The sequence below is a fragment of the Passer domesticus genome, chromosome 5, assembly GCF_036417665.1.
Source record: "Passer domesticus isolate bPasDom1 chromosome 5, bPasDom1.hap1, whole genome shotgun sequence".
In the NCBI taxonomy this organism is placed as follows: domain Eukaryota; kingdom Metazoa; phylum Chordata; class Aves; order Passeriformes; family Passeridae; genus Passer; species Passer domesticus.
The window spans coordinates 44,020,147-44,035,752 of record NC_087478.1 but is presented as its reverse complement, the minus strand read 5'-3'; the positions used below and the strand labels follow the sequence as shown (position 1 = coordinate 44,035,752).

The 15,606-nt window shown below is 35.4% G+C and overlaps 1 long non-coding RNA gene across 2 annotated transcripts in view; it reads right to left on the bottom strand.

The window, feature by feature from the left end:
- Window positions 1–1,033: 1,033 nt before the first annotated feature.
- LOC135300403 (uncharacterized) overlaps window positions 1,034–15,606 on the bottom strand; it is a 52,386-nt gene continuing 37,813 nt past the window's right edge. For both annotated transcript variants that reach the window (XR_010362296.1, XR_010362295.1), the window contains 3 exons: window positions 7,941–8,038; window positions 4,744–4,903; window positions 1,034–4,651 (listed from right to left, as the gene is read on the bottom strand). This is a non-coding gene — a long non-coding RNA (uncharacterized LOC135300403). The remainder of the gene's footprint in view (window positions 4,652–4,743; window positions 4,904–7,940; window positions 8,039–15,606) is intronic.

Here is a 15,606-nt window from a genome sequence, read left to right as displayed (position 1 = left end):
CAGAAAAGAATATACTAAAAAAGGTTATCTGCAACATCTACAGATGAAGTACTACTAGAAAGAAAATACAATCCCAAAGTAACACTCTGTCCTCCACTAACACTAAGGTGTGACCACTCCAGGACAGGTCATTGCTCATTAACTCCAGGGTGAATTCTCGTGGGCACTTGCAGCTGCTTCTGAAGTAACAGTGGAGTTAAATCTGCAAACAGCTCATGAAGAGAGTTATCGAAGCACATTTAGACCATTCCAGTGCCTTGTCTCCAAGGACGAAATCACCTCTGGTGTTATTTCAGAGTGCTATAACTTTTGAGTCTTGAAATAATTTGGAAACAAAATACAGTACTGAAAATATACTCTACAGGTGGGATTGTAGACTACTTTTCAAAGTATAGTTTGCAGTAAAGATTAAAGATTAAATTAAATTTACCAACAGAATAGTTTAATTGCAATTCACCATTAAACTGGTAGAAATGGAGAAAAAGAGTACAGGAGCCCAAGTTTAAAGGACTTTGTCGCAGGTCTCTGAAAAGTTACAATCAAAGTAGGTATTGAAAAGATTAAGAAATTTTTTATCTTAGCCAAATAAAAAGTTGAAAAATAAACGCAGTTTATTCTCTTGGCTGTACATCCTGGATACTATTGGAAAAATTTTTGTTAAGACATGAGGAGGAAAATAGGCTTTTTTTAATAGGAGTCTGAGGATAATGTGTTTTATAGGTTTTTATGTGGTTTTTTAACTTTTCTTTCACATGGCACCATTGAAGCAAACCTGTGTCTACCCTTTTTAAGCCCAAGTAAGGCTGAAATAATTGCCACACAACATATGGGAATTTAATTATAGTCTATTTCTCCATGTGCTGTTTACTTTAAAGAAGAAATTAAAATTGATAATAAAATGGGAAATATACATTCTGCCTAATTATTGGTAGGGCTTTTCACCAGAAGATGACCTTAATTACAATAAAGTCAGTATTTTTAGCAGAGAGGGGGAAAAAAATCATACCTAAGAGAAATAATAAAGGAGTCAAAGTACAAAAAAATCAATAATGTTTTATTAACATATGCTTCAGAGAAATATTACAACAGAAAAGTTGCAAATAGTCGCATTAGAACAAATCACATTCCCCAAAACATTCCCAAAGGAAATTGATGTACAAAAGCAAAGGAGACAGAGCAGTAAGGCAATATGTGGAATAGCAGCACTGTAAGGAATTTGTCACAAATTGTTTTCTGAGCCCATCACTGTCAGCCTTCATCCCAGTTCCAGAGAGAAAAAGAACAAACACTTTCAGAAAGACATGCAAGAAGAGAAAATAATTCTTTTTAAATCACTAGTTACATCTCAGATTTACTCTTAAACATGGAAATAAAGTCTGGACCAGTTGCTACCAGGGTAGACCTTGCTTTGTTTCCTTCCTTATTTCCAAGCATTTAGAAAATCGTTGCCATTTCTTTGTGTTCATTTTGGCATGTGTTTATTAGCTATATTAAATTCTTAGGTAAGGGTTTCATATACAGTGTTATCTTTGGCAGAAAATGAAAGATGTATGAACAATTTAAATACTGAACACTGAGGTAAAGATGGCTCATCTCGTTACAAACTGATTTCCTCTCTTCAAACTACATGGGTGAAGGATGAAGAAACAAAATGCAAAAACATGGTAGTCAAAATGACACACTAAACCATCTTCCAATCATTCTCCATAACTCTACAACTACAGCATGCTATCCTGATGGCCCCATCTGAGTTGATGATTTTTCACAATGTATTTCATGGCTTCCATCCCTACATGAGACTTTATTACTATCACATAGGAATAAAAAGCCATAAAACACTAGAGTGAATTTATCTTGATCAGATGCAATACTTATTTTCTTCACATGATTTCATCACCATTCCAAAACTAACCAATGATTTCATGCTACATTACTGAACATTTTAAACTACATTTCAATGACAAGAAAGACACTGAAATGGTTACATCACAAATTAACAAAGCTTTAGCCTTTAAACACATTCCTACCTACGAGAATCAAGAAACAATCACAAGACACAACCATTTAATTCACTGATAAAAGACAGGACGCCACAGAAAAATATCACTTCCACATACATCTTTCAAGACATAAGGAAAGACAAGAGACACAAAAGAAACTGGTATAGATAAACGCTATGAAAGCACCACTACCAGCATCTTTTTCCTAATTTTCCTCAGTAACTTCCTGGCATGCATTATAAAAAAATCGGACTCCAACACTAAGACATCTTTAAGACATCTGAGATTAATTGCAGAAGCAGAACAAGATTCCCTACTTATGACACTGAAACAGCTACTGTCACAGAACTCCTGTCAAATATGACCCTCTCATCCCTAGGACTTTTACATTCTTGGCTATGACAAATTTACTACAGCTCCAAAGTCCATACTTCTCCTGATGAAAGACCAAAATGAGACAAATTATAAAATATCCTTATTTTCTAACCCAAACTCTAATACTGAGGTCCTGGTCTGAACACAGTTATTTATTAGTGTAATTACTATTCATCTTCTTATTACTACTAATTGGCCAAGTAGAAACACAAGTCTCTAGGGTCATTGAAAAGTCAATACAATAATTTAACTGCCATTTGAAAATAATTTTGCTTGTGCACTTGCAAGCAAACTAGGCTACATCAGAAATGTCTCAAGCTAAAATCTATGCTTTACCAAAAATATTTTACACCTTCCCAGCCATGTAAACCCACTGGCATGGGACCAATATTAATTCTGATCTAGTGTTGACACTAGAACTCAAAATTAACTCAGGTTTGATTTATATACTGCTATCCTTTCTTGCCTACCAAATCCTACTTCTTGCATAATATAATGTTGATAGCATAGAAAAGAGTGAGAAATCATTAAATGAAAGGAAGTGCATAAATAAATTCAATTATCATGCATAAAACATGCAAATGACTTAAAGACTGCATATGAAACTCTAGTTTATATTCATTAATCTCAGGTTGCACTTTTGAGGGAGAAAGAGATACTAATCTGATCCAGATTAATGCACTCATTTCCCATTTGTTTTTAGGTGAGGGTTAAAATAGATGTATTAAAATAAACACAGCTGCTCACCTCCTTCAATCCTGTTTCATATGTGGAAGAAAGTGAAAACTAAAAATTATATCATATGCTTGAGAATCTGGGTTTTTCCTCAGGATGGCCACTTTTCCACGGTCCCTTTTTTTTTTTTTTTTTTAATGGAAGATGACTTTGCCTGCAATCTAGTCCAAAACCAAGCTAGTGGCTCGACACAGTGAGCAGGGTGGGAAGTGTTTGAGCTTGCCTAAATCATCCCCTTCTCTTCTCCTTTCCCTAGCCTGAATAATGATGCAGATGGATCATTTTAAACCTTGTGCAGTCACTCCCTAAAGGGGCTCCATCCAAAGCTGGCACATTGCTGCTTCATTGTGTGGGAAAAGGGGATTCACAAGTGGCCTCATGCAGCCTGGCTTTGCTCACCCAGCGGTAGGAACACAATAGAGAATAGGGACAAACATCTTCAACCTGTACCTGCTCCAGGTTTCACTGCCCAGGGATTCCCCCCCAGTTTCTGCCCAATCATCTGGCTATACAAACAGCAATCCCCCAGCCTCCCCTCACTTCTCCTGCTGGAGCTGGGTGCTGGTCCCTGTCACTTACCCTTGCCTAGGGAGCACAAGCCACTGAGGACAAGACCAGTACCCGCAACAGTGAACAAAGGGGAAGTGGAATTCCTGAGGCTGATCCTACCCCAGAAGAAAGGTAAACACATGGAAGAAAAATGCCCAGAAAGAAAAAAGAATGGAAGGTCCCATTCCCATCCACTGGGAGAGGAAGGTTAAACAAAGCAAACAAAAAAGGTCACCAAACTAATTTCGTACTGAAACCAATGAATTTAGATTAGAGGGCCCAAAGGGGAAAGGTTAGGATGTTATCAGTGACATAATTTCTTTTCCCTTTTGTTAAAATGATTGGATATTAAACCCCTCCAACACAATGGGACACACTTTCTGCAGGGTGGAGGGAAGCATTCAAAATCTTACATTTCTTTGATTATTTTTTACATATTATCCTCCTGAACTACAGACATTACACCATGAAAGCACAAAAACACATACATGTAGACTCAAACATATATTCACACACATGGTTTCAGACACAGACCGACTTCTGCTGACAGCCTGATTCAAGACAGCTTCTTATTAGAATTAATTTCTGCATGTTTGCAGATGCTAAATTAGTTGAAATAAATAACAACAATAAGGCTGAAATCTGTCAACATCTTGACAAATATTCAGAGAGCTATTTAGTGTACACTTATAATATTCATTGCTCCTAAAAGAGAAAATTATCATACAGTAACCAAACCCTAAGTAAGAGCTAAAGATATTCACCTCATGAAGCCATTTCTCAACTAGCCCCTTGGCACTTGCTGGAATTATTCACAGCACGAGCTCTACTTTTTCATTTTCTGCTGACTCCATGTGGGTAATTTCTCTCTTGTGATTAAAAGTGAGCTTGTCAATTCCTTCAAAGCATTTCCTTAGGTTGGAGGTGGAGTGGATCCTTTGTCTCAAAAAGGATTCCTAATAGATCATTGCTGCATCTAGGAAAAAAAAACCCTGAAAAATGATAAAAAATAAACTTTAGAGATATTTATATAAACATATTTTACACCAACACCAACAGCAGACAGATGAAATGGACTGTTTACCTTGAAAAGAATAGTCTTTTCTTCACCAGATAATCATTCAAGGCCTTCCTGAATGTCATCCAAAAGCGATTCTGCCTCCTTCAACTTATCCAGCATCTGGGGCTGCGAGATAACCCTTGTGGCATTGGTCTCCTTCACTGACTCCCTCGTTATTAGCCTCCTGGTGGGTGAGATAGAATACAGTGAATGTAATAACCATACTTCACACAACAGGCTCTCTCTCTCTTTTAAATTGAAAATCCCCTTATTACAAAACAAGGGGTGTTCTTTTTCTTCTACCTTTAAGTAGGACTGCCACATTCATTGCTTTTTACAAAAACGCAGCTGCTTTTTAAGCTACAGATAAATAGAATCTGCTAGGCAGTAATTCTGCTCAGTCTGAATGTATTATTTTCTAAGTCACTTTGGTGAGGCACTTTTTATTATGAACTGGAATGAACAGGGAAAGTCCTTTTCTCGACTAATTATGACTATGCTTTGTTGTATACTATTAACTTACAATGCCAGATTGGTCAGCTTTTTTTTTTTTTTTTCCTTCAACCAGTTCAACAAATTACCATGCTTTTTCTGGGAAATTAGAGAGTTAATTATTAAGACTTTATGGACTAATGATGAAAATATAAATAGCAGTGAACAACAGTGTATCGATAACATTCACACAATCCCTTTGATATGCACAATGCAAACTCCTATTTTAACACCACTGATGCATGGACAGGAGTCACTTTGATGCAATCTACAGTATATTCTTCTCAAAAAGTTTTGTTAAACTAGTTATTTTCTAACAGAGGAAAAGCAAAGCTGAAACACCATTTTCATATACCTACCCCTAGCATACTATTATTGTACTCCCTATTTATGAGAATCAGGAAAGCTATAAAGACATTAAACCAGAAAAACATCAGGACATCTGTTGTTTCCCACTACAAGACATAATGTTGTATGTTTGATTTGAAAGACACTTATGGTTTGTTTGTTTGTTTTTAATTAACTACTTTAAGGAATGGATTAGTTTGCAAAGAAGATTTCAATATTCCCCAGTAATAATAAAAACTAGAATATTGTTCTGAGGTGTTGAGGCCTTCAGTAATCCATAATGCCTGTCTTTGACCAGGTAAGCAAAACATAGCTACATTCCAAGTGGAAAACAACACCTTTAGTTTCATGGTTGTCCATACAGACATTCCAAGAAATGAAATGTAAGCATTTGGATATCACAACTTTGATCATTTTATGTCATATATACTGTGCTGGATGGAATTAAAAAAATATTCATTATAATTAATTTTCAATACTTTTGAGCTGAAAACCATCAATGTGGTAGAAAAACCTGTCAGTAGTACTGCTGCTACACAGTATTCAGGTGTGCAAATTAGAAAGAATTCTGGAAATAAGAACTTGTTCACTGAAAGAAAATCCACATTGCCACCACCTTAATATCTTGCTTTCATTCAAAATTATCCTGTTCCTTTCTATTTCTGCCTGAAATATTATGGGGGATATTGTATATTTTTCAAACACCTACTGTTAAAAAAGAATAATATATATATATATATAGATATAACAACAATGACATTGCTTTGAGAAGCTAAAACTTGCTTTTTCCATGAGGTATTTCTCAGACCTCTGATACTTGGCAAACTATGGACCCTTTTGTGTTGCTTTTCTCCATATCTAGAGAACAACCTGAATGCTGGAGTATCAGGAGAAGCCTAATTCATGTAGACTGAAAAACATTTGACTCTACTAAAAAATAACTGTACGTGTACCAGCGGAGCTTTCCAGACGTGAAAGCAAATTAACACATCCCCACAAACATTTATTTAATTTTATTTTAATACCAAACTGAGTGTTTGTGCACACTCTAATATGTCCTTCCATATTATGTCTGAGACAAGGACACGATCTAGCATATTGCAAATTTAAGTATGTTATCTTTTGCACTAAACTAATAAAAGAATTTTGACATGCTTATTCCTGCTTGATTAAAAATATAACTGGATCTGTCAATTTAGCAACATTTCTTTTTAGGAAGTGACAGTAAGGACACTAAAAAAATACCTGTGAATGTGAGAATCCTTACGAATGTGGGTTACTGTTTTTCCTAAATTAATTTCAGAATTAAAGATAACCTCAGTAATTTTGTTGAGAATGCAATTCTTTCAGGCATGAAAGGCCTTCAGATTACTGATTATCCCACTTTCAACATGGCTGGTATCAATGCAGCATAATATATTTTGATTAAAAATGAACCTATTTCCTTTTAGCTGAATCCATTAAACACAGTGAAAGAGTCAGATTCCACCCTGTGCTCATCCTCTGCTGAGCATTCCCTGAGAGCTTTTCACAATAGCCAGGGTTATGGTACAAAGTGATTGAGTGACTTGACAAACATTACAGCCCTGATAGAAGCCCTTTTACACACAGGGGCAAGATCAAGAAACTCCCAATTTTGTGCTTTACCCATCTGACCATGTTTCCCTTCACTTCAGAAGTGAGAATCAAAATGAAGAAGAATTCGGAAAAAAAAAAAAAAGAAAAAAGAAAAAAGAAAAAAACCCCAAATCTCCTATCTTTACCAAATCATTTTGTAGCTACTCTTTCCCTTGCAACTCTATTATGATACCTAATATGGAACTCATATGTCTTCCAATGTATTACTTGCATGATTAAAAGCAAGTGTTTTACAGGTGCTTTTAGATATGCATGCATTTTGAGTATTCTGCAGATCATTCATCAGCAGATCACATATATATCTAAACATTGACTCAATATTTCAGGGAAGAGAGAGCAGTAAAGCCCAGTTTTTCATAAATTTAAAAATAATTTAAGAAATATTTTGCTAAAAACATTATTTACCTGTTTCTAATTTTACTTCATGGAGTAAAATCAGAAAAAAGACATGAGGAGATGGTTGTTTGTCCTTGTCACTTGAATCCTAACTTACTGAGAGGCTGTGTCTCTATTGTTTCTGAGCTCATATCATAAAAACTAATTAGAAATCAATTTAAGACAATGAACTTTAAACTTTACTCTCACCTCATTATTCTAAAGTGGCACAGCTAAGTTGAAAAAGTTTTAAATAATGGAAGTCAGTGAAGCCTAAATCACACACAATGGTGAAAGCTGAGATGCGAGATGGAGATGAAATCTAAAAGCTAATTAAATTCAACAAGAGCCTCTCAAAGGCAACATACCAGCTTAGCCTCCCATGCTAACATTTCGTTTTGAAGGGTGCAGTAAATGGAGGGCCTTTCATGGCTGCAGTTTTCACAATATGATCCACCAGCTAAACCTGAGAGGGGAGAGAAAAAAAAGATTAGATGCATGGATTACTGTACTGAATAGATGCCAAGGCCAAGATAAAAAGAATAGATAAGTTAGGGCTTCTGAGGAGCTAAATTTGAAGCCGACCGGCAAAACGGATTGAACTTTATTACCTCTAGTCACTGAGAAATTCCCTAGACAGTTGGATGTAATTTGAAAAGGTCAGAAAAAAATTTCCTTCACAGTATTATTGCTTCATGCTTTAAGGGTGTACGATTGTGAGATGCCAGCTCTAATCATTTTTATTGACTTGCTCTAGAGAGACAGACAGATGCACAGGGAGTCACGACAGACAGATAAGACATATCCTACCTTTGTTTCCAGTTTTACAATATATCACGCAGTATTAGGTATGTTTTAATGTTAATAATTTCATTTTACCATATCTGAGAAGAATTTCCTTGTTTCTCTAAGACAGCACAGAAAGGGGGAGGGAGGGAAACCCTGTGCATAACATTGGAAACTTGCTACAAATGTTCGTGTTTGATCTGAGCACTCATTGAATTCTATGTGAATCTGAAATGCATAACTGAAATTCAGTAAGTGTAATAGGATTTTCTAGACATTTTTAGGTATGCTCAGTTGATTTTTTTTTCTCCACCTAAAAGGGAGCAGATCTTGTTGAATAGATTATAGGAATGACCTTCAGCATACTGACAGTACAAGCTTTATTACTAGTGTGGATGTCTTGGGGAAAAAAAAACCAAACCACAATATACAAAAAACCTCATGAAGAAACAGAAAACAAACCCACTCCAATTAAAGTAATTCAATTCTTTGACTTAGCATTCACAGATGCCTGTAATCAAATATGAACATTTGCTAACATTACACTTACAGTCAATTTTTGTCATGCAATTAAAATCAAAAGAGATTTAAGAACACAAAAGAGAATTATCCAACCCAACCCCTGGAAAATTTTAATTAACATTAGACTTTCTTTTGCGCAGAAGATATTTTTCCTTCCATTCATAATACAAGCATATGTATTCCATGTATCCTGATCCTGAATGCGCAGCAGAGGCAATTAATGGCCATTAAAATACAGCTCTGTGAGTTCTTCTACTGTATTATTTAAGAAATATTTTGAGGGGTTTATGACCCCTCCTGCAAGCAGACTAAGCCTGTTTCCAATTGGATAAGAAAGCCATTTCCATATGGTCATGTTCCCTCCCTTCAAGCCCTGTTCATCAGAGGGTAACATGAAATTGCAGTAGAAGAGTTGCATGTATATATTCACTCCTCCAGAACTTTATACCTCTGAAAGGAAGTCACAAACAAACTGGTTTTCCTAACAGAAGGAGTGACAGAGAAATTAAGTTCTGTTGTCCTTCTGACTTAAGCTCAAAGTTGAACTCATACACCCTATGTATCTTTTTGCCAGAAAAAACCCTTATTCATAGTGAAAAAATATTTCTTCAAAACACAAACATTTAATGTCCGAATGCAATTTTCCAAAAAATATTCCCCCATCAAAATATTTTGATGCCATTTGCAACAAATTAACATGATGCCATGTCATTCCATGTTTACAAGACACTCGCTACCTTTGTTGCTATTCCTTTTTTGCCCTGTCTCCTCAAGGGCAGCACTTGTAACAGACAAGTAACTTTAATTCATTGTATCACATGTAGAAGGGGTAGATCTTTAAAATGTTCCATATGACATCCCTCTCACTCTAAGACTGAAAATGTGTGAGAAGCTTATCCTATTTAACCCTTACACACAGGTTAGAGTACTCTCCACCTTTTTATAATAATGTTTATGGTATTGTTTGCTTCTCATATGACTGTTAGCCATGCTGATGGTAAAATTGCACAAAATTCCAAATATTGCTAACTTGTATTGCAACAATAGATTTAATTAACCACCAAAACAGTTTGCTTGGAAAGGTGAGAAATGTTTGGTTACTTCTAATCAGGATTTAATTTTAAACAATATTCTCACAGTTTAACAGCAAGTTGTTTGGTCAGGTGCAGGAATCACACTTATTTCCTTTTCAGCCTCTAAGACTAATGTGCTGTCATCCGAATGGAACACCAGTTGGTGTAACAGGATCCCACCAGTAGGATGTCTTACTTACTGTTTTTCTGTGTGTGACCAGAAGAACGTGGCATATATATACATTCAATTTGAAAATTAACACCTTGCAATTCTGTGTTCTAACAGTGAAAGAACTGTAGATGCCTTTGTCTTGTAAACACTAGATTACTGAAACCCATCCAGCATGTGATTTTAGCCAACTGAAAAAACATGAATCCACACAATATTTTTTTTTTCTGTTGGAAGCACATAATTATGACAGCTAAAAGACAGGTATTTCCTGTAAGGTCTTTCACTTGAATGAATCCTGCCCTTCATTTCTGATACAAAGCTCCTCTCCCACAAACAGCTGATAACAAAGGAAAATGCCATTTGTCTGACTTGACCAACAACCAGAGTCCTCACGGGATGTGAGGGAGGGCTGCATTCTCATATTTGTTTTACCAAAATTAGATATCACCCATGTATTCTTCAGTTTTGTTCTGACATGCCTAAGTGTTATCACTCTTCTTAAGAGGAAAAAGTCCAATTAAAAAAAAAAATAAAAAAAAGAACCCCAGAAAAACTAGAACAACAAAAAACTGGCTTCAGAGCATGCCCCAGACACAATCCTAGTTTTAGATGAGCTCCAGCATCACTTCAACCTGCAGCAGGCCATGTTGCTCACATACACAGCTCATGCAAACGAATTAAGACGAGGAAGAAATGCATGAGAAATGGATATGAGTATAATTACTAAGATTAACTCCAGAAAGCAGTGTTAGGTGCTGGCTACCAGTTTTACTACTTCAAAATGCTCCAACAGGTCTTCTTTCTGAATGGACTAGCTGCTGGAAAAGGCTGGTGAGCTTGTTTGTGTGCTTTTGGTTTTGCCTTTTTTGTTACGCTCAGTATAAAAAGTTTCTCAATGAAGACATAGGAAACATTTCAGCATCTTATATCATACCGGCTCAGCTAAACCTGTTTTGTATCCTTCAGAATAGGTCCCAAAGATTAATGGTCTTAAAGGTCTTTTCCAACTTAATGACTCTATGATACTTTGTCAGTTAATCACTTAGCAAACATTTGCTTTCTCTTAAAAGCCACTCCATGATGTGTGTAATTTGAACCGGTAATTTTTTGCTGTACAGAAGAAATAAAGCACTCTTTAAAAGACTGCAATACACTTACTAGATATAATGTTTATGTCTTGAATGGCAACTGATTCTTAAAATAAATCAGACCTTCTTCAAGACATAGGAAAAAAAACACTTTTGGATTTATTATGCATAATAGTATATTTTGCCAAATTCTCTCATGTGAGCAGATTCAGCTCCCAGCTCTAATATAATTAGACTTAATATGCAACAAATTAGGTTTGAGAACAATGAAATGCAATTAAAATACCATATGTACTGCAGTAAAGATAACATTTTATATAGCTTTAGTGGGAAGAAAGAAAATCCTTTCTTGTGATTAAAGCTATAATGAAGACACCTCAAAAATATACATAGGTAAAGGAGGAATTTATAACTGATTTTTCCTCTCAGCATTTCAGCTAGCAATTCAGTGTTGGTTGATCATATCAATGAAAATCTAAACATTTGATAAACAACAGTTGCTATCACTTGAATTCTCTTGTGTTTCTAAGAAAGGTGAATATATATATCCAATCAGCAGTTGTTTTAAAAGGATTCTCTGATACACAGTTCTTAACGATTTGGGCACTGCACAATGAACTTTAAGCCCTTCAACATTTTTCCACAGTAAACTTAAATCAATTGTCAGAAGGCATCTTTATTCAGTGTATTGTTGAACCCTCTCCAAGTTGTACTCATTATAAATAAATATTTAATAAAACTGAATGTCAATTTTTGTACATTTTTTCCTTGGTATTCGAACCGGTTTTGGAACCCAGAACATATAGATGAGTGAAGTGTTTGGCTGTCCTACAAAAGTATAATGGAGATGCAGCCAAGGTTCTTGTCATGCTGTTTTTCATATCGTGAAGCAAACTAGAGTTTATATAATGCAATAAGGCACCACAGGTTTCTTCTTCAAATTTTGTGTTCCTAATAGATGAATGTCCTTTTTTTAGGCCTCAGATTTCACTCTGAGTGAAGCTGAGTCTCTGTGGGTTCAACTCCAAAACTTAAACTCTGAAATCATTAAACCTAGTAGCTGTGGTAAGAAAAGCTCTTTTTAAGGGCACACTTTAACATCTACCATTAATTTAGGTATTCAATCATTTTTTTAAAAGAGTTTTGGAGGACTGTTTTCGGCTTTCTGCCCCAGCACTGACCCATCTCCAGCCACACAAAAGCTAGAAAGCAGTAATATGCACTTACTTTTTGCTGAATTTCCTTGTTTGTCAGGTGAAATTAACCTTTCAATTACATAATACATATATATAAATATCTATATATATATTAAAAAATACATAATATAGTGCATCTATATAAATGCATATTATAAATAAAGCCATCATTGAATGGTCAGGACCATCAAGAAGTCATTTTACTTTATACTGTACAAGCTAGAATGGATGAACCTGTTGCCCTGAAGAGTCTTCACTGAAGTTAAAAAATACAGTGTTTTCATTCTTTTGTAGCTATCCACTGGAGCCTTGTAACATTTCAGTATTTGATCACTTACAGCATATTTGTCTTTGACAAACAAGACCAAGAGTTAAAATGGTACCATTCATATTTATGGCTCCTTTCTATGTTATGCTATTTATAAGAATGGTGCTTTTAAAACTTTATTTATATCAAAATAGTACCTGGAGTCCCCAGCTCCTTCCAGCACAGACCACAACCCAACAAATTCTCTACTTTCTTCCCTCAGAGACCTTATAGCTGAAGTTGGAAATGAAAGAGAGACACAGTCACTTGCCTAAATTTTTCTTTTATCTCTCTTTTACACATGCATGAACTTACAGAGTGAGTTTTTTCTAAAGAAAAGAATTTGAGACCTTATAGAGAAATACATGGAACAAGTAAGGAATCAAAGTTCATGCTATAATGAGGAAATGGGGGAAGAGTTAATATTGTGCATAACCTTTTAGAGCACAATAGCATTGTTGAAGGCAGAGTCCAATTGTATAGGTAGAAAAGGAAAAGGACAATCAAAGCAAAAATATTTAAAAGTTACACAATATAACAACAAAAAAAAGGCTGGGTAAAATAATATCAAGATTTGATTTTACACGTTTGAGAGCTCATGTGCTTGGAAAGAAGTATTTTGTTGCACTGGGAATTTGTCTGAGTTTTCTTCCTTCTTTCCAAAAGTAAAATTTCCATTCTCATATCCAGAAATAAAATTAACATAAAAATAATATCTGATTTAAGCACAGTCTAATACTACACTGGGGACTAATAAGCATAGAGGTAATTTTCGTCTAAGAGAAAAAGCACTTTTTAGGCTGTTCAGAAAAGGACACTGGCAATTTCTGGAATATGCTCCAAATGCCCCAAAAATGGTCAACCAAAGTGGAATCGTCAAGAAAAAGAAGAGAGAGACGGTGAGAGTTTGGTAAATTTTCTGTGAGATCTTCACAGCCATTTTGATGGGCTATGCATTTGTACATACATACACATGAGTATGCCAAATACAGATAGAAACACATTTGCTATACTATACAACCACAACTTTCAGACAGCCCCTTTCACAGCTTTAAATGTAGTTAGGCATATTTTCATCTGGACTTGCAATTTTCCTTCTGAGAACTTATAGGCTTGGAAAAGCCATTATTCAAAAATCATGTCTCTTGCAGTAGATACTCAAATTAAATGCTCTGTGTTTATGGCAACATAAAAATGCCACACACAGATTGGTTCATAACTGCTGTGCAAGCATCAGTCAGTGCACACATACAAACTCAGGAAAAATCAAACCAAATTGAATACTTGTAATGTTTGTTCTACTTCTCAGTTGGCACAGCTAATGATTGAAACCTAAAATAGTTCATAAATAGACATTCTAAGATAAGAAAACTTACTGTCTTATGTTGAGGCTTTACTCATTTCATGCCAGTTCTGTCTGAAAGAGGAACTGGCCCGAAGTATGAACTTCATAAGTTCACACAAGTGCACACTCACACAAACACATATACAATATCTACAAGAAGAAAGGGTTGCAGCATCATTGTCATCAATGGAATGTAAGAGGGAGGAAATACAATAATAAATGAGGGACTGTTGAAGAGAGGTAGTAAGAACAAAGCTATGTGAAGTTGAAAAGCAGGCAAGAAATCTCTAATGTCATTGACAAAGGAGCTAATGGACTTATCTAAAAAAGGAATTTATTCACATATCTTGAGTCTTCCTTTCTGAGCAACATGAACAACAACACAACAAGCAGACTATCTCTAATGTGGCAGAAAAGGTGGTACTGATCTACTCTGCTTTTCCTTCTCTTATTATCTTGTGTAGTTTTAGATAGTCGAAAGCAATTTTAGATTAAAAGCAGATTGTTTCTAATTAGTGTAAAGAAATACAAGAGATGAAAATCAATTTAGTCCGTATTGAAGAATAGAGAAAAAATTAGGAAATTTAATTTTAAACTAGAATTAACAAAAACCAGTGACGTGAAAAAGAAATTTTTAGTTATCAGCCTTGATTTGATGGAAGTTTGCAGATAACAGACAGTTATTAGACTTGTCCTTTTGACATACATATGGTGGCTTTAAATATAGACGTGAAGTAAATTAATGAATGAATAAATTAGGGTTGAAGCTGAATCTGAGCAGAAGAGGCATAAGAACATCTAGCAGAGAAAAGTGCATGGAAAAGCTCACATACAAAGTGAGTGTGATTCTGTGATAGCACAGAAATAGCTGACCAAGTAGGAGTTTGCAAGACTTTTTGAAATACATGCTGACACAAGACACTTAGAAAAATAAATTGACCCTTAGTGATAGCACTCCCAGATGTCTAGAGTAGCCTAGTAGAATAACACAGTTTGGTTTTTCCTTTCAAAGGTAAAAAACCTTTTTTTTTCAGGTGCATAACATTACTCACACACACACTATTAGAAAGACAGAGCAACTGCAGTATAATAAAGACCAAACTAAAACTCATGGTCAGCCTTAAGATCTTTAAGTATAAGAAAAATATGATCAACAAGAAAAATCAAAATTACCCAAATTGTGTACCAAGCACAAGGAGAAAGGGACAGACATGAAAGAGGATCAGGGTAAAAGATGAGGTGAGATACAGTGATAGCACAGAAACAGAGTGACTGTAAAATAGCAATTGGACTATAAGAGGAAAGGAGTCTGGAGAAGGGGGGACACGGAATCTGGAAGAAACCAGAGGACTTCACTTCTGGCAGGGTTCTGAAGGCATTTTTAAACAGGGACCCTTCATACCAATGGATACTTTGAGATGCAATGTGAAAGAGAAAGGATATGTAATACCCGTTTCCCTTTTTCGAGGGGAATGCCAATTGTTTAATGTTGTACAATGAACTTGAAAAATAGAGAACATTTAATTGTGAAATAGATTTATATGA